The 21,150-nt window shown below is 33.1% G+C and overlaps 1 protein-coding gene across 2 annotated transcripts in view; it reads left to right on the top strand.

Annotated features, from left to right (window-relative positions):
- The window catches only part of LOC111052056 (myosuppressin), a 182,484-nt gene that overhangs the window by 38,105 nt on the left and 123,229 nt on the right, over positions 1–21,150 (top strand). Inside the window, exon 1 of one of the 2 annotated variants that reach the window (XM_039433601.1) lies at positions 16,133–16,240. The exons of the other annotated variant lie outside the window; for it this stretch is intronic. The gene's annotated coding sequence lies outside the window, so the exon portion shown is untranslated. Of the gene's footprint in view, positions 1–16,132; positions 16,241–21,150 lie in introns of those variants that run through there. 2 annotated transcript variants of the gene reach the window in all.

Raw genomic sequence — 21,150 nt, 5'->3', positions numbered from 1 at the left:
TAAAAGGACAGAACATGTTAAAATGCTTAAAGTATGCAAACCTTGGAAAATTATTTTGAATTTTTTTCAATTCCAGCTTATGAGAGACAAGATATGGATGCCATACTTCACAGCAGTAGTTAAATATACTTCTGACAAGTGACTTATAATAGGATAAGAAAGTTGTGATTATCAAAGTGATAGCAGGTTCTCTTAATGATTCCAATTTTTTGACATGCTCTGGAACGTAAACTTCAAACATGGTGATCGAAATTGAGCTCAGAAACGACACCAATGTCTTTGAGATTATCGATCCTCTTGATTATATGGTTATTGATTCAACAGATTGGAATTTGCGAATCTCTTTGTCTTGTGGAAGGTCAGCGTAGCACATTCACCAATATTGACTGTGCTGATTTCTCAAACATCAATGAAACAAATTATCCCCATCACTTTGCAGCAGCTGACAATCAACATCAGACCATAGAATAAACAAACTAGAAGTTAGTACAGTATAGAAGTTTTCTCTGCTCATATCTAATCAACCTGAAGATCCTCACATCATTGGCTTACAGCAGACAAGGAAAATGCTTAATAACAGTTGAAAAATCGTAATTGTTTATAATGAAGAGCATAGGCCTCAAATTTGTATCCGGCGGTACTCCTGATGGGCTACCTTAAGATCTGGAATCAAGACCATCAACAGACACACTAAAGGTGCGTACAGATATACGCGCCGCGAACATGAGCAATTCACTTTTAATCAGCTGACTATATCTGTATTTTTACAGAAACGGTAAGATACAGATAAAATCAGCTGATTAAAAGTGAATTGCTCATGTCCGCGGCGCGTATATCTGTACTCACCTCTACATTCACAACCTACTCTAAACAAATTTCCGATGAAAAAATTAACGCAAATTTAATATGATCTATAATGATTTTATTCACTGTACTAATAAACTAAAAGTCTGCGATCCAGGTGATCTGAAGTTATAACTTTTGATACAATAATAATTCTACAGTTGGAAATTAATGAGATATTGCAATTAATTATTCAAATGCTAATGAATCAACAAATACTAGTAGTTCTGTGAACAGTAGACCCCACGCAGTATTCTCATTCACAAGTACCTGATTGAAACTATACAGTAGACCTTATGGAAATACAGCAATAGACTGCCTTCTCCACACATCTGTGTAATCATTTGTCAGCTGATTTATGATGAATAATTCTATAGTCTGATTTTTACTCTAATATTGGCGTATGAAGGAGGCTCTTTTTTCCTTTTATATTATCCTTGGAATGCACAATTTCCAAAAACCTTGTATATACGTCGACGCGCAATTAAAAAAGGAACATACCTGTCAAATTTCATGGAAAACTATTACCGCGTTTTGCCGTAAATGCGCAACATATAAACATTTAAACATTCAAAGATTTGAACATTCAAACATTTAAACATTAAAAGAAATGCCAAATCGTCGACATGAATCATAGACCTCACTTCGCTCGGTAAATTATTGATCGAAAATCCAAATTAAATGCTGTAAATCACCCCGAAGACTTCTGCTACTGCAAATATTGACAACAGGGTAAACAGCTAGATGGAAATTCGATGAGCGCTACTATTCAAAAATTATTTGTCAGCACGGGAATCGAACCCAGTACCTCCCAATTGTCGATCAGGAATGCTTCCTTACACCAAACTGACAACCTCTGGATAGCAGCGCTCACTTTATCAATTCCATTTAGCTGTTTACCCTGTTGTCAATATTTGCAGTAGCAGAAGTCATCGGGGTAATTTAGGCTACAGCATTATTCAATTTGGATTCTCGTTCAATAATAATTATCAATAAAAATAAATTCTGGTATGCGATGCAACAATATTAAAAAATACATCGACATCGACTGGTTCCACAAACATAATTTTTATTGTTCATAATTGTGTTATAATATTGTACATTACAATTGCTTATTTGTAGTTATTGGTAATTTATGTTTTTCCTTATCACTTGTTCAAATTTTTCAGGATAGATTCTATAGAACAAAATTAACAATCATGTTTCCCATGATTCAGTTTCACAAAATCCAATAATTGGAATATGCAACTTCCAATTCCAGACATCACTCTACAAATAGAGATAGAAATAAAAATCTCAGTACCCTTTTTTGAATTATTTTCTCACTTTAGCATGTTTCAACATTGATGCCATTTTCAAGTGATATGAAGTATATAAATAAATGCTGCTGGAAGATTATTATTTTTGATTATATGTTAGTGTATTCATATGATTTTATGAACTACAATCTTCTATGAAGGTGTTTTGAGATGTTTTCAACCCTGAGATTTGAGAACAGAATAGCATGAATAGCAGTTTAGCTGGATGTCGTAACAATAATAATTTCTCCCATCATCATCTCTAAACCATGACCTTGCCCAGCCAAAAATCTTAGTGTTACTTGTCGGCTTTTAAGTAATGAGTTGTTGCCAGACGAGACTCTTCCTGGCAACTTTTTATTCGCGGGAAAGTCACGTGTCCCGTCTTGCAATAATTTTAGCTGCGATTCGCACAGTGCAGGCTGGAAAATGGCGGCGTAAACTCTTGGCGCAACTTGGTCGCTTGGGAAAACCGTCATAAATGTCAATAGTAGTCACTGATGGGACTAGAGTTTATGACGCTCCCGTTTCGCAATCGTGATATTGCTGTAGAGAGCGGTCATTATTCTTCATTTTAAAAACAGACGTGTTCTTCTGAAAAGATTGCTAATTCTGGAACAATTTTGGGAAGAGATACTTTCATTGAATGCTTCAATTTTGGCAGCTACAGTATTACATGGAGTTTTGCTTGAAAGAAGAGGCCGGTTTCAATTGACTTTAGAGGCCTCATCAATAATAATAATCAAAGTGGAAGACACTAAGGGCCGTTTGCACAGTATATATTGCTGAACTCGATTAAGTTAATCGAGTTTAAGTTAATCTAAAAGTTTAAACTTGAATCGGTTTTCTCAGAGCATTTACTAATCCAGTTTAAGTTAAACTAGTTTAGCATTAAGTTGGTAATAGAATGTCATTGTTAATAATATCAGGAAGGCTGATTTTACAGGAAATTTGTTATTTGTTTACAAACCATCAGTAAATTGAGGTTACGTAGCTATTTCCTCGTACCAAATCCACAGAGCTGTAAGCTGTACGGTAATAAAAGTGAAAAGCGATCAAGAAGTTCTTCATAAAATGATGGAATGCTATATTACTATTAGATACAATTTATATAGTTGGCACCAAAAAATATATTTTAGAATGTAAGAAAGTTATTTTGTTACGCTTAAATCTACCACGGTCTTCCTTGTTGCTTGTTTATTAGAAATCTTTCGAAAGCAAAATATCTCTGTTATGTGTTTTAAGAACATGTTTTCTAATCAAATACCACTGTTAAAAATTGTCTTATTTTCTATCAAGTGTATTCAATCAGATATTTAATTGGCAGTTGCTTTACTCAAGCAAAACCGTTTAAAAAATTCTCTATCATCCCAGAAATCTATATGATTCGTTTTTTGCTTAATTTTTGTCAGTTTCAAAATTTCTTCACAGTCATCTTTATCAATCGCAATAAAAACTTCTATCAATTCTTCTTTAATTATATTTACATTCAAATAATGATTCACTTATAACCTAAATGATAATTATTATCGTCTACAGAAGCATTAAAAACAACCGTTGAAAAATAATTTACTATCAGAGCTGTTTCCCCATCAAATCTTTACAGATGTCAAGTTAATCAAAATTATTTGGTTTAAACCTCCTGCTTTATAGGTTTAAACTTTCCAAGAGTTGAAACTTAATAGAGAGTTTAAACTGATACTGTGCAAACGGAATTTTAGTTTAAACAAAAAAATCCAGATTTGGTTTAAGCTTTAGCTTAAACTTACACTGTGCAAACGGCCCTAAGAGTAAAAGGCTCTGGTGGGCTTTAAAGAAGCGGATCAAGTCATGGCTGTTGACAACCTTTTCTATTCGATTAATGAGTCTGAAGAGTCTGACACAAGCACTATATGATTGGTAATAGTTGACTGTGATACTAGTCTCTATAGTTTCAATTTTTCCAAGATTCATTCCAAGTAGGTATAGATTCAAATTAGAATTGACTTTATTGGTGTAAAGACTTTGATAAAATTAGAAGTTGAGTAATTATTTATTGTTATTTCTGTAATTCTGCATGAAAAACCGAATAGCTTTGATGCCTTTTGTGCATGTTGTGTATTATCTTCATTTATTGCTATTGTAATTTGTAATTTTATTGTAATGACATGGTTTAGTGTAATATATGTATTTTCTGGCTGTAATAAAATCATTGGATCATTAAATCATATTACACTAGAGAATATTTCTTATCTTGCAAAGACGAGAATAGTATATTTAAATATATTACCTACTATTTGTAATACAGTATTATACTACTTCTTTAAGATGTATGAATACAGGGGCTACTTTCTTGTATTTATAAAATAGAATTATAGTACTCTTTTGAAAATTGAAGCAATTTTGGACATTTTGTAATGGTAAAGATAATTATGAAAAAAAATTCTGTGAAAATTGAGTTTCAACCTTCTTCAACCTAAAAATTGTTTTAGCAGATTTTAAACTCAAATGTGTAATGCTATTTCGCCTCCATGGTGCACATTGGGTAACGCTAAATGGACTAGCAAATAATGGCGGTCAGACAAACTCATGTTCTCCTGACCGAAAACTGCACAACATCTCAAAGAATTTGGAAATATACAGTATATATGTAGACATTTGAAACTCATGAGCTTTATATGTGTTGTGTATCTGCCATACTCTAAATAAATAGTACCCTTTAGAATTGATAAAACAATAAAATACAATTTGTATTCTTGTTTTATTAATTTTAAAGGGTACTATGATTCTATTTTATTTATACTACTCCATACAATAATTCAAAGATATAATTATTCATATCGTTTATGCTTTTCTACTATATAACAGGACTGAATAATTCTCATGGAACTCAAGAGCTTTAAAAATGTTAGAAAAAATTTACAATAAGTTATAACTTACTTTTCTGAGATGAGTAATTCCGTCTCCCCTGGAGATCACTGGATTGAAAAGTAGAAAAACTTGAAACTATGGGTGAAACACTCTGAACCGATATCGTATCACAATTTATGGAACCATAATTTCTCCGCACATTCAAATTTCGCGCACCAAAACACTTTTTGTATAGTAACTTTCACTAGATAAACCTCCTACCCGATAACGTCTTGATAGGAGAGGCTGTAATCGAACATTTAATTTTAACATTTTGATTGAACTGTATTTAATTTGATATAGAAATCTAAGACTAAATCATCACAGATCAGACGATACTAATAGAGTTAAGAGATCACAACCTACGGTAATACTGATAACTGGTTTCAAATGTAACATTATTTCTCATATAGAGCCACTGCTTTGACCTCATTCCCCAGTGTTTTCTAGATCATTACTAACGCATATCACATCAATGACCCCTGTTCATTCGAAATGATAAAAACTGTATGCTATCCCAACGATTTTGTTAGAATTTCAGCAAAGGTTCACAAGATAATTGTTGCCCAAGCGCTGTCAAACTGATAATAGGTTCTGACAGACTGATTGCATTGTACGAAAACAAAAATAACAAGACTTGTATGATTTCTGTGAGTAGCCCGAGGTTCACATAAATTTAGAATACGAAGGTCGACCTGTTTTCTATAATATCGAATTAGTTACCGACAATTGACGTTTCCTGCACGCTATACTTCATTTTACAAAAAGTATCTTTATCAAGGTAATGAAATGAGAGTTTAATTGGTTGAGAACACGGTAGAATTTCATGAAAAAAACTCTTCAAATGCTGCATGGCTAATGCACCTGCTTGATTTATTTTTTGGTATATCATTCAAAAAGAAAGGTATAACTCACCAGTTGAGCCTGATCAGGGTCAATTATTTCAATCCATAATTCAAGAAAACACATGTACAGTGAATATTGATGTGGTTGAACTTTTCCATAATTCAAGAGACTTGAGATGTTTTCAAAAATCCACTTTATTTAAATGTGAATTTTCTGACATCTCAAGTCTCGTTAATTCAAGAAAACATGTCCATTATTTTGACCATTTTCCCGTTCACAGACAATATTGCATTTCTCTCTAATTTTGAAATTGTTCACCATTACGAGATAAGGAACTAGATTTATTGGGCGAATTTGAAATAATAAATTATGAATAATCGGAAAAAGGAATTTTACTAGAAAATGTGAGAAAAATTCAAAAACCTTCTTTTCATAATCCAAGATTAATAAGTTTTATTGTAGAATTAAAAGTTCCATTACAATGGTAATCTATAGCAAGTATAATTGATTTTTCACTCCATCTTCCAATTATTATTATTATTAGCATATGGCTTTGAATGGTGGGGAGACCAAAGGGTAGTTCCACCTCGCCGTATATAGTCCAAAGTTCCCTAATGAGAAACCGGACACTAAGGTTATAGTGAGCACAATACTTTAAATTTACACTTTTAATTAAAATATACACTCTAAATTTACCTTCCGATAATTTATGTTAATACAAAATATGAATTTATTGTGAACCATGGAAGTAATAGAGAATCTATGCATTATAGAGTACATAGAAACATGAATTAATACTGTGAAAAATTTATTGTTTCTCAAATGTAAAAGGAATGATAATTAGAAAAAAACACCATTTTCGATTTCATCACAAGATCAAGAAGAAAATCATGATAAGATAAAAAGATTACTATTATCAGAGATAGATTAAATCACTTGTGTCATCATGCCAGTAACTGGAGATTGTAAAATTGATGAAATCAATAAAATCAATGAGCTGTGACAAATATAGTGCACTAATGTAAATGGTATTTGATTCACTTGTAATTCCCTTTCAATTTAACTCACTTACCAAATTCCATTTCTTTCATTTCCTGTAGAATGTAAGGATAGAAACTTAGCAGCAGAGTAATACAGTGTGAATGGAGCCGTACGATTGGTCGTTCTTCGACCTTCAAATGACCTCTGCCATTGGCCGAGATGTTACAAGCCCATAGTAGAGTTGAACGCTCCACCTACTGTAGACTTGTCTTGCCTCGACCAATGGTAGAGCTCGAACGTGGTGATCAATCGCCGACCAATCATTTGGCTTCATTCACACTAGAATACTCTGATGCTCGATGTTTAAGCTTTCAGCTCACTTGATATTGATAATGGTGTACCAAAAAAAAACTGGATTCTCATAAATATTTGGAAGAATAAGTTATTGAAACAATAATTTCAAGGCACTTTATCTAATGTCCTGGACTCATTTTTCTCATTCTCCCTCTCTTCTTCTTCACATCATACTTCATTTCTCCATCTCTCATTTCAATCTTTTCCATAATTCAATATTCGCTTTCACATAATATATTGTAATGTTTGTCATTATGCTAAATTATGAATTATTCAGATTGCTACTCTTCCCTGCACACAGGCATTTTGCCCATGCATGGAAAAATATGTTTATTTTTTTTATTTTAAATGTATTTGGTCTGTAGTATGGAATAAATAAATAAGATATCTATAGATCTTGATCTATACTCAATGATCTTGATCTATTTGTAGATCTTGTAGATCTTGATGTTGTCCACCAAAAATAGCATCAGAAAACAGAAATAAGAATTAATTAATATAATGATATCTTGAGCAATTATAATGACAGATTCATTCCAGTAATGATCAATAAAACTGTGCAAAGTAACAATTTTGTTTTAATAATATTGTGAAATAGAAATAAAAATTGTTTTTAAAATGTGTGGGTGACAATTCGTCAAAAAACCAAGAGCTCAAAAACTAATGACGATTTCATTCCAATAATTATCAATTGAATTGTGGCAAGCAACAATCTCGTTCTAATGATAATATATTATTGTGAAATATAATGAGATATATTTTTCAAAATGTGTGGGAGATAATTCGCCAAAATAACAAGAATTCAAAAAGCATGAGAAAATCGCAGAAACTCATATTCTTACATATTCTCACATATTCTTACTAATTCAAATTCAGGGCAATCTCTGCAAGAGAGTGGAGTGGGAATTGGCTGCATGCATTGCGTCAATACAAGGTGGAGTGAAGGATGTATACCGGGAAGCAATGCTTGTATTGACAAGGGAAATATGAGACCCAAAAGTAATAAACAAGCCCTTATTTGAATTCAGACTACAGCCATACTTCTCTATAAAAACGTCTTTCCATCGACTCATTTTTACCAATCTCTTGCCGCTCGATATGTTTTCAACAATTCTTGCGTTGATTATCTCAACCCGATGAAATACAGTAAGCAAAAGTTAGATTATAATATTCATTTATTTATTTGTAGATACAATCACAGATCATATAGATATGATTGGGAAGGAATAACAGGCTTGGCCCAAAACTATTCCATTCCCAAATTTTGATAATTAATAACTAATTTATATTAATATAAACATATTATAGTGATTGAAATTAATTTAAGATGAAGATGATGACTGCTGACTGAGAAGATGAAAAAATATCATTTTTAATTGTGTAATAATAAATTATTGTGTATGAATGAATACGATTTCGGGATATGGATTACAATGCAACGTATTGTAACAACATCTGTTCATATAGGAAAAAAACGAATGAAATTCTTCAATATTTCCTTATTGCAATATTTCTATCAGTGAGTATAGAATGTAATAAATTTTACATTCTATACTCACTGATTGAAATGAACGTAATGTTTCACCTCTCATTTCTATTCAATGAACAGTAATGAACTGTCATGAATGCTACTACATTCTATATTCACTGATTCCAATAGGTTTTCATCAATATAATGAATATCTATTATCTGAGTTAATATTTCAGGTTCATAATTTAAATTATTTGAATGTGCTAAAAAACAAAAAATGAATGAGGAAAAGAGATAAGGTTGGGATAATTAAACTGAATGTGAACTTAATTCAAATTTGAAAATGCTATGCTTCGTCGTCTATGGGATATTGATTAGAAATATGCAACAATGAAATAGTTGATAATAGAATATTAGTTATGCCATTAGGCATATTAATTTATACCTAGTATGTAGGCATATTTAGGGATATCACTGGGAAAAATACCGTTAAATCTTGAATTATACTTTCATTATTCTACAGTTATACTAGAAAATGCTATCGTTCTGATTTCTACTATATGTGATGTATCTTTGAATATGATATATCCACAGTTCAAAATGATATTTGTTTTCCAATAGACTTACTTGAAACATAGAATGGTGCTTCCTCTGAACGATGATCGAACTCATTTAGACTTGTTTTATATTTGGACTTTTTTCATATGGAATGGAGCGAGTATTCTTTTCAGTATCTAGTATTCCTAAAGAGTATTCTTCACGTACTTCCATACATGGGAGCTAGTACGTCCTGGAACTGCTTCCAAAAATATCTCATTATGGGAAGAAATTGATTAGAAAATATAAATTACCAGATATGAAAATATCATTTGATAGTTTTTTTGCAGTATTCTCTGGGAGAATGGAAAAAGTTTCCCGGGTCCAGTCTCAACCAAAGAGCAGAAGCCTCAGAAAGAAGACAATATTTATAGAGAAGCACTACAACTCTCACATAAATTCCCTCAGAGATAGAATTTCATCACCTTGTTAGTTCCGGGATCTCTCATATTTCCTCCACATTTATCAAAAGAGCGTCTGTTGGGTTTTCTTAATCTCTGTTTTCTTTTTTTCAGAATATCCCCTCCTTTTGTTTCTCCTACCAGAGATTGAACTAATCTTTCTGTTCACATATTATCAGTCATCAAAGTCATCCAAGAGGGTTTCCCAATATAGGAAGCTTCTGTGGTAATAGATTCACTACATACTGTCAGTAAATCTTATAATAACATTAAAACTTCACAACATATGAACAATATTGACAGTGTGATGTGGATTTCACTTTGTGAGCTTCTTAAATACTGTACTACTAAGCAATGTTTTTCTTTTTGGTGACAGTGTTGGGGATACTAAAAGAAATATATGAGGAGCTTTATCAATGAAAGTTAAAATTTCCTAAAAACGTATTTCTTTGGGGCTACTTGATTTATTAGTTGACAAATCAAACCATAGTACCCTTTTGAAAACCTTTCAATATGAAATAACATAAAGTCAGATAAAAATGATAAAAGGATTTTGACAGAGTTTCATCAGAGAGGTGATAGTGTAATGATATCTTATGCTTTCTTTCCTCAGCATATAGCTTTTGGAAATATTCAGATTTCGGTTACTTAAAAATTCTTCTTCTTTTTCGCGAAATATTATGCATACATTGCCATTCATTCAAGCAGAACAGGTTACCACGTTCCGAAACCAAGAAACAATTAACTTCGATTCATGCCTATTATGCAAAGTAGAAAGAACGTGCAATTGTCTTGTAACAATCTACGTCAATCAATAATTGGTTTGCTGTTCATTTCCTATCGCACATATTTGGAAATTAGCTCATATGTTTCTGAAAATGAATCTGAACGTGGTACAGTACCCTGTTTGGATTGAATGGATCTCAATGTGTGCATGATATTATTCCATAGAACACCTAAGGTAGGCGCACACAGATCGTCATCGGACGATTTGATTTGATGCAATGTTTTCAAGAGTGCGCATACCGATATGATAAGAATAGGTATGCGCACTCCAATTGAAAACAATGCATCAAATCTAATCGTCCAATCCGTCCGATGCGTGCCGTCCGTCCGATGACGATCTGTGTGCGCCCAACTTAAAGCTGCGTTTACATCAACGTTATTAACAAAATTTTAATAACTTAATCCTTATAGATTCTATTAGATTGAACGGAAATTGACAAAAACTTATGTTCATCATGTGTATGATAAGTTATATTCAATCTAATAAAATCTATAAGGATTAAGTTATAAATCATTTTGTTAATAACTTTGGTATAAACGCAGCTTTACAGTATGAGACATAATCATGCAGTTTTTAACAAAGTGGATTCTACGAGTAGCCTATGTTGAATTGTAAATTCAGCCTAAACCTGGAAATATTCGCATAGATCAGGACCAGATAATATAGAATATAATTCATCCTTTACATTCTATACACTCTCTGATCAGGACTTGAAAAAGTAGTAACACGTTTTGTTTGGAGCTTTGATTATTGAGAATAGTTTATGAATAATATAATTTATGAGTTCAATTCAGTGAAACTGAATTTGTAAAGTTTCAAATTTCCAATAGGATACTGACTTGATCCTTCCCTAAGCACCACAGTAGAAAAAATGATCACAATAAAAAGATGAGATTACTTTACTATTTTATGTGTTCCTTATTGCGGAATTGAGACTGATTCTTTTCTTTTTCTGTTCGCAACCGTATGAATTCTAATTAGCTAGGCATCCGGGGCAGTGACCTTTCGATGAAAGCGCAATTAACATTTTTCACAACCAGAAATCATTGTCAGGTTGCTTCTTTCAAAAAAGGACGTTGACCGAGTGAAAATTGAATGTTTATGTTACATTTTTGTAAGAGTGGTTCATTAAACTGTTTTTCAACTCTTATGTCCCATTCTGCCTCAAAAATGTTGAATTTTATGAATGAAATATGTTGCTGTGAAACACAAATCCTGTAATTGATGATGGGATGGCATATTACGGCATTAAAGAGTCAAATATTATTTATGATTCAACAAAAATCAAAATTTAAATGCTGTAAACCACCCCGAAGACTTTTGTTAATAACTTTGGTATAAACGCAGCTTTATAGTCGTCATCGTCGTCTTCCTACAAGGATTGGGCAATTTGCCTGTTCCGACTTCAAACTCACCATCACATCCATCTTTTACGGGGTCTGCCCACACTTCTCCACCCAACCGTGTTATATAACATGACTGCACTGGAAATCCTGTCGCTCTCCATCCTTTCAACATGATCTTTCCAGTTTTGCCGATTTTCTGCCATATGGAGATTATGTTGAGCTCGCTTCTTATATCGACATTATGAAGCCTATCTTCACTTGTGCACCCTTTTACTGCTCTTAAAAACCTCATTTCGGCCGCCTGTAGCCTACTCCATTCTTCTTCTTAGGTATCCAAGATTCAGAGCCATATAATAGCCATAATCTCATAGAATTCAAGTTTTGTCTCTCCTGGCTCTGTTTCTCAAAGTCCTATTCATTGTTCCAGAAATGGATTGGAATCTATTCAATTTCACATTCAAGTCTTGGTCCATTTCATAGGTTATATCACAAACCGAATACTTGAAGTTTGATACTTGTTCTAGGTTTACAGTATGAGACATAATCATGCAGTTTTTACCAAAGAAGATTTTTACGAGTAGCCTATGTTGAATTGTAAATTCAGCCTAAACCTGGAAATATTCGCATAGATCAGGACCAGATAATATAGAATATAATTCATCCTTTACATTCTATACACTCTCTGATCAGGACTTGAAAAAGTAGTAACACGTTTTGTTTGGAGCTTTGATTATTGAGAATAGTTTATGAATAATATAATTTATGAATTCAATTCAGTGAAACTGAATTTGTAAAGTTTCAAATTTCCAATAGGATGCTGACTTGATCCTTCCCTAAGCACCACAGTAGAAATAATGATCACAATAAAAAGATGAGATTACTTTACTATTTTCTGTGTTCCTTATTGCGGAATTGAGACTGATTCTTTTCTTTTTCTGTTCGCAACCGTATGAATTCTAATTAGCTAGGCATCCGGGGCAGTGACCTTTCGATGAAAGCGCAATTAACATTTTTCACAACCAGAAATCATTGTCAGGTTGCTTCTTTCAAAAAAGGACGTTGACCGAGTGAAAATTGAATGTTTATGTTACATTTTTGTAAGAGTGGTTCATTAAACTGCTTTTCAACTCTCATGTTTCACTCTTCCTAAAAAAGGTTGACTTTTATGAATGAAATCTGTTGGTCTGATCCAAAAATCCTGTATTTGATGATAGGATGGCGTTTTACGTTATTAGAAAGTTGAATATTATTTATTATTCAACAAAAAACAAAAGTTTAATGCTATAAACCACCCCGAAGACTTCTGCTACAGCAAGTATTGACAACAGGGTTAACAGTTGGATGGAAATTCGATGAGTTTAATATTCTCCTCCAAATTCCATTTTTCCTCGAAATTATTCTGTCTCAACTTTTTAACTCTTATGTTCCATTCCCTCTTAAAAGTATTATGTCTTATGAATGAAACTTAATGATTCAATCTATGAAAGCAAGTGTTTGATGATTGATGACGTAGGAATTAGAGAGAATGTTTGTAATTTGATTGAATGATGAGAGATTCTGTAGTATTTATTCATAATTAAAAGAATAAGACGTTGATGTGGTCGATACAAAAAAAAAAATTGAAATATAGTCACCACATATAGTCATATTGACGCCATCAACGTCTTATTCTTCCAAGTATGTTTGTACTTGGAAACTGGGTTGATTCTTTAAGTTCATCTGCTAGACTACAGCTATGAATTTAATTAGTGTTTGAAGAGAAACGTGGAGATTGTACCACTTGTGAACCGGTAGTATATCAGCAAACAAGACTTCAAACATGAAGTTAATCAGTAATTGAAAAAACATTGAACTCCAAAGTAGGAATGAGAGTCTGGAGTAGCGTTTCATCGGTAGGAATACATAATTATTTTTATACTGGGACAAACGTATATATAGGGATGTGTTTTCTATAGATTGGATTCATATAGCTTCAAAAAGAGTATTGCTAAGGTCTCAAGGAAGCTTCACTGGACTTGAAGCATACGCTCATGTAACCTAGACTTACTTAAATCTCTTGCCAGCAGAGTGTATATAGTTTGTATAGAGTATAAATTGTATAGATTGTGGATTAAGATTATAGATTGTACAGATTTTATAGATCATAAATATTCTATGGATTGTATTACATTCTATACTCTCTGGTTGTCAGGCCATGTCGAAAGAATGCATGTGGTAAGTTAATCGAGAAAGCTCTGTAAACCCAAGAAATAAAGCATTTACTGAGAAATTGATCGGATGGGATAACCATGAGAGATGAGATACTGGAAAGTGTCACGTTGGAAAAACAATAATAGAAGCAACTGAAACGTTCTTTCTGCTTAAAGTGATACCCACATGAACTCTAGGCTTGTGCGTCAGTGTTGAGGAGAATGATGGTGAGAGATGAGTGGAGTTCCAAACCACTGGGAAGCGATTTTCGAACTCATGGATTATATTTTGCGCGGTTGGCACCTTAAATTATTTTCAAACAATAATACTACGTTACATATCCCTCCAAAGGTGGGTCACCAACCACTAAAGCTGCCATATCTCAGTTACATATAAGTGTTCACCTGGCTAAGAAGTAAGCGCATGTCACTCAACGTATCACAGTGTTAACGTTTCACGGAGTCAACCGCTTTCCTAACTGGAGGAAGCTAGGGCTTTTGTTTTGCTCTGCTAGAGGAGCCAACCATGATAAAGAAAGGGATGAAAGTGATAATGATAATAAATTGATCATATCACCTCGAGACCCACTTCTTCTTATCTGAGCATATATTGAAATTCAATAACTTCTTTTAATTCAACCGAAGTTGATGCATTGAAATCGACATCTTACTATTCTTTAGGGCCGGTTTCCAAGCTCGGGATTTAATTTAATTCAATTCATTTACACATGCACAAAATCAAAACAGTGATTGGGAGAGAAACAAGAGAATTAATCCAAAACTTTTTCTCCCCCGAATTAAGATAGTTGATGAGCAGATCTGAATATAAGATCTGGAATTGGCTTTCTAGAACGGAGCGTAGTCGCACTTTTTATGATAGTAGTCGCAGTTTTATCTTCTCATTTCTATAATTGGAAACGTTTTTACTTGACAAAATAAAACATTCCTAAATAATGCAAAATAGCTGAAACTTTGCACTATTTTCTCTTTATTTTATTTTGTGTTCAATTTTCTAGTTTTTCGAAATTTAATTCAAACGTGACTATGGCAATGACTACGATTAGGCCTTATTTTGGAAAGCCAATTTTCTGACTCCAGCTGTTTGAAGTCTAGAACTTAGCCAAATCCTGAGCTCGGAAACTGACCTTGAATGATTTTCCTATTGATCATGATCAATTTAGTCCATTGAGAATAGTGAGATGATCATTTCAAAATTTAAATTTCGATTGAATTGGAAGATGTTATAAAATATTAATAAGAAATGCTGAGGAGAGAAGTGGATCTCGAGGCGATAGTGCATCTTGCAGAGAATATCATTAATTCCTTATAACCAACATCAATGCTATTGAACCAAATCGAAGCAAAAATCTGATAAAATCATCGATACTTTTATGTAATATGTGTCGCTCCATATGCGACTGTCGGCCTCAGTAACTACTTTTTAGCGCTAGTTTTATAATGAATTTTTATATCACCATCTCAAACAGGTCTAGTACCTCGAGATGCTAATACTCAATTGGCATTTCATTCTATTCTTGAATAGTATTTTCCCATGTCGTAAAATTTGTATTGCTTTTATTATGTATTTCTTAAGGTGCGTACAGATATACGCTCCGCAAACATGAGCAATTCACTTTTAATCAGCTGACTATATCTGTATTTTTACAGAAACGGTATAAGATATAGATATAAAAAGCTTGGCATCAGCTGATTAAAAGTGAATTATTGCTCATGTTCGAGGCGCGTAAATCTGTACACACCTTAAGATGTTGTGATTCTTTTTATTTCTGCCAATAAAACATTTTCATTTCATTTTTCAAAAAAAAATCAATTATCAATGCTAATTCAACCAGAGTTCAAAGTCAATCTCACTTGCGCCATGTCCAATGCTATTACAGTTTTAATAGTACGGTCAGAGAAAACCTTAGATTTATCATTCTATGATACCGTGCATCACCGGAAATATGTTCAACAAATTGTTCCCCGAAAAAAAACTCGAGAACAGAGAGTTTGCAATCTTTCCAAGTTTGTAGTGGGTGGCGAAAGGCTCAGTGCGCGCGCCTAAGGGAGGAACTCGCCCCCACATCCCCCTCCAATACTCCCACACCCCTCATCATTGCCAAAGCACCCCTCAGGAGCACTGCACCCCTACCTGTTGCTACATGGTCCGATAAATAGGGACGCAGGGTCTTGAATTCAGCCACAACGTCGCAGACAGATCAACGCTTAACAACTATCGTAAGTAGACCCTCATCAACATTTTTCAACAACTTTAACTGTTGCATGACATGAAAATACTATTATATTGATGAAAAACAAAGACTTATACAAATATCATATTTAATAATGAATTTGAAAAATAGAGAATTTCAAACTCAATCCTTCTCAAAAACTAGTTCCAAAACCTGACGATGGAGTTTGGAATGAAAATGTACTCGGAAAAATTAAAATATAATATGAGTTTTTGGAGAATCTTATCACTCAATATTACAAGACTCTGCATTATTCTCATTATCTTCGAATTTGAAACATTGATGACCGTATTGCAATACACAAATATACTATTGACTTGCAGGTAACCCGTGCTCCGCAAGGATTCAATTAAAAACAAATTGAAAACTTGACGTAATGAAATCTTGAAGAATTGAAAATAGACCTTTAACCATCCTCGGTGAATAAAGAATCTATATGCATAATTTCAAGTTAATCGGTCCAGTAGTTTGGAAGTGATGATGCGTCATTCGTGAATTTCCTATCCCGTACGCGTATAAGCCAGCTCTTTCCTTCATTAAAATAAAGGTTAGTAATACAGTTGTTGATGATATTTTTCTGAACAAGTTGTAGGAACCAAGAGAATGAAGTCAGAACTACTGAAGAACTATTTCTAGACACATTTATTCGATTCTCAATCGACGATATCATGGAAGTCATCCTATACACTAGGGAGGGATTCCATAAAATAAAGTGATTGGAATGGTTGAAGATGAGGATTTTAGTGAGTAAAGTAATTACAGTTGAGTGATTGAAGCCCAGTACACTTTCTACTCTTTGAGGGTTAAGTGTAAGAGAGGGCCGACTGCGCCCTAACTTCGCACTCCTAGGTCAAAAATAAAGGCAGTCATTCTATTCTATTCTATTCTATTCTACTCTTCAGAGGGTGGGATTTTCATCCGTTTAGATGCTAAGTTTTGGAGCAAAACTTATCAAAAGTGGAAGGGTATTTTTTGACAAGTCGCTTGGATCATTTGCGCAAATAGATCGATCGATTGAAAAATAGCGGAGAATATTGAGAATAGCGGAGGTTCAAGAATCAATATTGATGAATAATAATGCAATCAACACATCAGCAGAAGCATCCAATTTCAACGTTCATAGTGATTTTTTAAATATCTCATCTTGTTTATCAATTGGTCCATGAAAAATTATTTGAGTCTTACAAGAAGTTTCCAAGACTACTTGCAAAAAGTTTTGCTAGAAGTGAGTTTATATCGTAAATTGTGAATAGCAGCTGAATGTGAGTCGGAACAGGCTATAGCCTAATACTCAATTGTAAGGAGAAGAATGAGAAGTGAGTTTATAGATTGTATAGACAATCAGATAGTGAAATAGACACTCCCATTTTGCTGTTTCTGAAAGGAATTTGTTTTCTTGTTCTCACGTTGTTTTTCAGAACGTTGATTAGAATTGTTGATAAATTCATGTTCCCTGCGGAAAACCAATCGGTAGTTTTATAGGAGTTCAAGTCCAGAAGTTCAAATGAAGTCCATGTTTAAATTCCCATACTCATGCCGTAACAAACATTTTCAATAGTCGCCTGAAATAAAAATTCAGGCTACTTGAATCCGTGAAGTTTCATCGTGTTCAAAGTAAGTGAAAAATATTGGAGAATATAATTTTCTTGTTACTTGGCTCTTGGTTATTGATGTGTTTTGTGAAAAAAGCTGAAATCAATAAAAATCACAGTATCTTTCTGCTTCCAAATAATTGAACAAAATTTTTGCTAAACGCTTGAAAAAATAGGCCTATATCTCTATCAAATGTTGTGTAAGACTCAATAGAAATAGCTAGGAAGCATGCTTCCTATACTGAGCTATTCAATTAGATGTCATTTCATCTTGATAGACAAGAATTTCAGTACGATAAATTCAAATTCAAATTATCTTTATTCACAAAAAAGTAATACAGCAGCAGAAACATTATATAAATAGTGAATACCACAAAGACAACAAGTCTGGGTGTGGGGAATGAGCACCGTGAACTGCATAATAAAAAATTAGCTTGATGTTTTCTAAGAGGTGTTTTCTAAAAATGTTGACTATTCAAAAAAATCTGATAAGAACTTCATCATTGAGAAAATGGTTGTATCAAGTCAAGCAAAGATTTGATAGGGACTCAACGTTAAGTTTAAAATGGTTGTGAAATTTCCAAATCACTGAAGCGATGTAGTTTGACTTAAATGCTAGTGACATCATCCCAGAGAAACTTCTCTTAAGTTTTAATATTTCTCATTTCAGGAAAATATCCTCTCTACTTGTAAGAACATTTGTTTAGTATATCGGAATACTGTAACAGTCAGTTGCAGTAACAGCTTTTATTGAGGAACTCGCTGTTCCATTTCCAAGTAGTAAGTCAGGGAAAAAACAATAGCTCATTAGTCTAGCCATTAGAGGTGTTTTTGAAAATGATATGTTTTTTAGAAATTAGTCATTAGATTAGATTGAGGTATAGTAATCAATACTAGACAACAGTATTGAAAGATGACAATCATTATATTAAAGCTTATGGCAATACTGTTATAATGATGAGGAATCAATGATTGAAAAGAGGAATATTCCAATATTTTAAACAAATGATAAAATGTTCTAATTGGAATATTAATTACCGTTCATAATTTAAATGCTATTTTTCTTGTACTGCTAAAGCTTTGCACGAGTTTTTGAGATATTGTTCTCTTTATAATTCAATATAATTATTTTATCATTATTCTCATCAACTCCTTCATCTCAGTCTCTATTAAATGATAGTTTAAATACATGCCGTAGTCTTACTTATAGCTATTTGTATTTGACTCCTATTCGCGAACAAAATCCAGTAACTGACTGTACTTTTTGTCTATCTTGTTCACTTGTAACTTAGCTGTCTGTCCTTCCATACTTTTGTGAATATGTTGTATGAATCTCGAGTAATGAATTTGATTTGATTTATTGAATGATACAGCAGAGAACAAGATCTCAGAAACTCACCCAGGCTTTAGTAGTGCGAGAATACTTCCTTCTCTATAGCTCATCAAACCCACGCTGAATAGTGATAATTAAAACAGTATCGGGAGAGAATTTCTTCGCGAAAATTCATGACTTGAACATTTCTTATTGTGGATGAACGAAAAGAAAACTATTATTGAAGACCTTCAGGAATACTTATTTAGTTGCAGATATATATTTTTTGATAACAGGAAATTTATTTCAATATCGATGATGAATAATGAAAACATAAACAGATTCATAGAGTTTAGTTTGGATGTCCCAATGTATTGAACTTTACAAATTGAATTCGTAGACAGAAGTGTATATTGCGAAAAAATGAGAAGAAATTTTTCAAAGAATCTAGTATTCCAGATCTAGAGAATCTAGTAATCGTATACACAATCACTGAATAAGAACTCATTCTTCATCTATGCTTTTACCTGCTAGTGGAAATTAATTCTCGGGTGGAAGTTACTGAGTTGTGATAATGTAACCTCACTGGAACTGTACTTCTATTATTCTATTACTTGCAAGTATAAATTTATATTCTAGTGGAAGTCACTGAGATGTGAGCTTGTAGCGTTTTGACTTCACTGGATTTTCAAATCACAGAAAGCTACATTCAAAACTGAAAGAAATTGAAGCTGGAGTTGGAGATAAAAAATAAGTTGAACATTCATTCTTGAATTTTTGAATCATGGATTTATTTATTTAGCGTATGGCAGATACACAACTAATATACATGAGTCTCAAATGCCTAGATAAACACTGTATATTTCCAATTTCTTTGAGAAGTTGTGTAGTTTTCGTTGTAGAATTGTGAATGATATCAGCAAACATTCCATGTAGCATTATTGGAAAGCGTAGAAAAGCTCGTAGATTCAAGCATTATGACTGTGAATGATTGGAATTTAATATCTATTCATTTATTCATTCATTTAACGGTATTGATGGAAAGACAAAATCATAAATGAAATAAAAACACACATATATTGTTAAATTCCACAGTTTTATTTGGTACAGGACCATGGTTTCGTGACCACACAGGTCCCATTTTCATTCTAATCATGAATGATAAGGAAAAATAGGCTTATAGCCTGTTTCCATTCCCGAATTGTGAATGAGAAATTATAATTTGTTTTTTTTCCGCTAAGTGTGATGCCCACATATGCATCAGGCTTAAGAGTGAATGATGTGAGTGTACACACATCATTCATTGTTGTGTCATCACAGGGAAAGCCTTCGAACAGAATTTTTTTGAGCTTAGGTATTTGTATCTTCGATTTTTTGTTGTTTATTTCTTCTTCACTACTCTATTTGAGGTTAAATTATTTTTGTGTCATTAAAATTTGCAATGGGAGAATGAAGAAGACGAAGGAGACCTACAAATATGTGTGAGTTCCAAACGACCTGAGAGCGGGGTTTTCAATCTCAAAAGAGGAATTTTACGAATTCGTCTACTCAAGTTGTCACCGAGATAACTTATCAGCACGACCTCGGTCTGCAATACTGAGCAAAGCGAACCGCTTCCCTAGAAAATATAATATCCATAGCTATGGAAATAAAACTAGGTGACAACAATATCAAGGAAACTTCAAAGTGTAAATGTGATATTAAAATTTTAATAGCGTTCCACCTTGAAATGCTGGAATTTAGAAAAGTATAAATATTATACGTTATGAGTTCATATTGCCAGGATATGTCTTGTGAATACCACTGCGATTTTTATGAAAGCTTCGGGAAATGGATGGTTTTTAAGTCGTTGTTAAATTATTGAAATCGTCGCCGTCATGCAAATTGCAGTGATATGCACAAGGCTAGGATAGTATATGTTCATGTATTCATGTTTCCATATAAAATTCCATAATTTTCCATATACATGTAATCATGTATTGGGACATGTAG

Source organism: Nilaparvata lugens, chromosome 7, assembly GCF_014356525.2.
Source record: "Nilaparvata lugens isolate BPH chromosome 7, ASM1435652v1, whole genome shotgun sequence".
Classification (NCBI taxonomy): domain Eukaryota; kingdom Metazoa; phylum Arthropoda; class Insecta; order Hemiptera; family Delphacidae; genus Nilaparvata; species Nilaparvata lugens.
The sequence above is the reverse complement of the archived record's forward strand: the minus strand, read 5'-3'. Positions and strand labels throughout refer to the sequence as shown.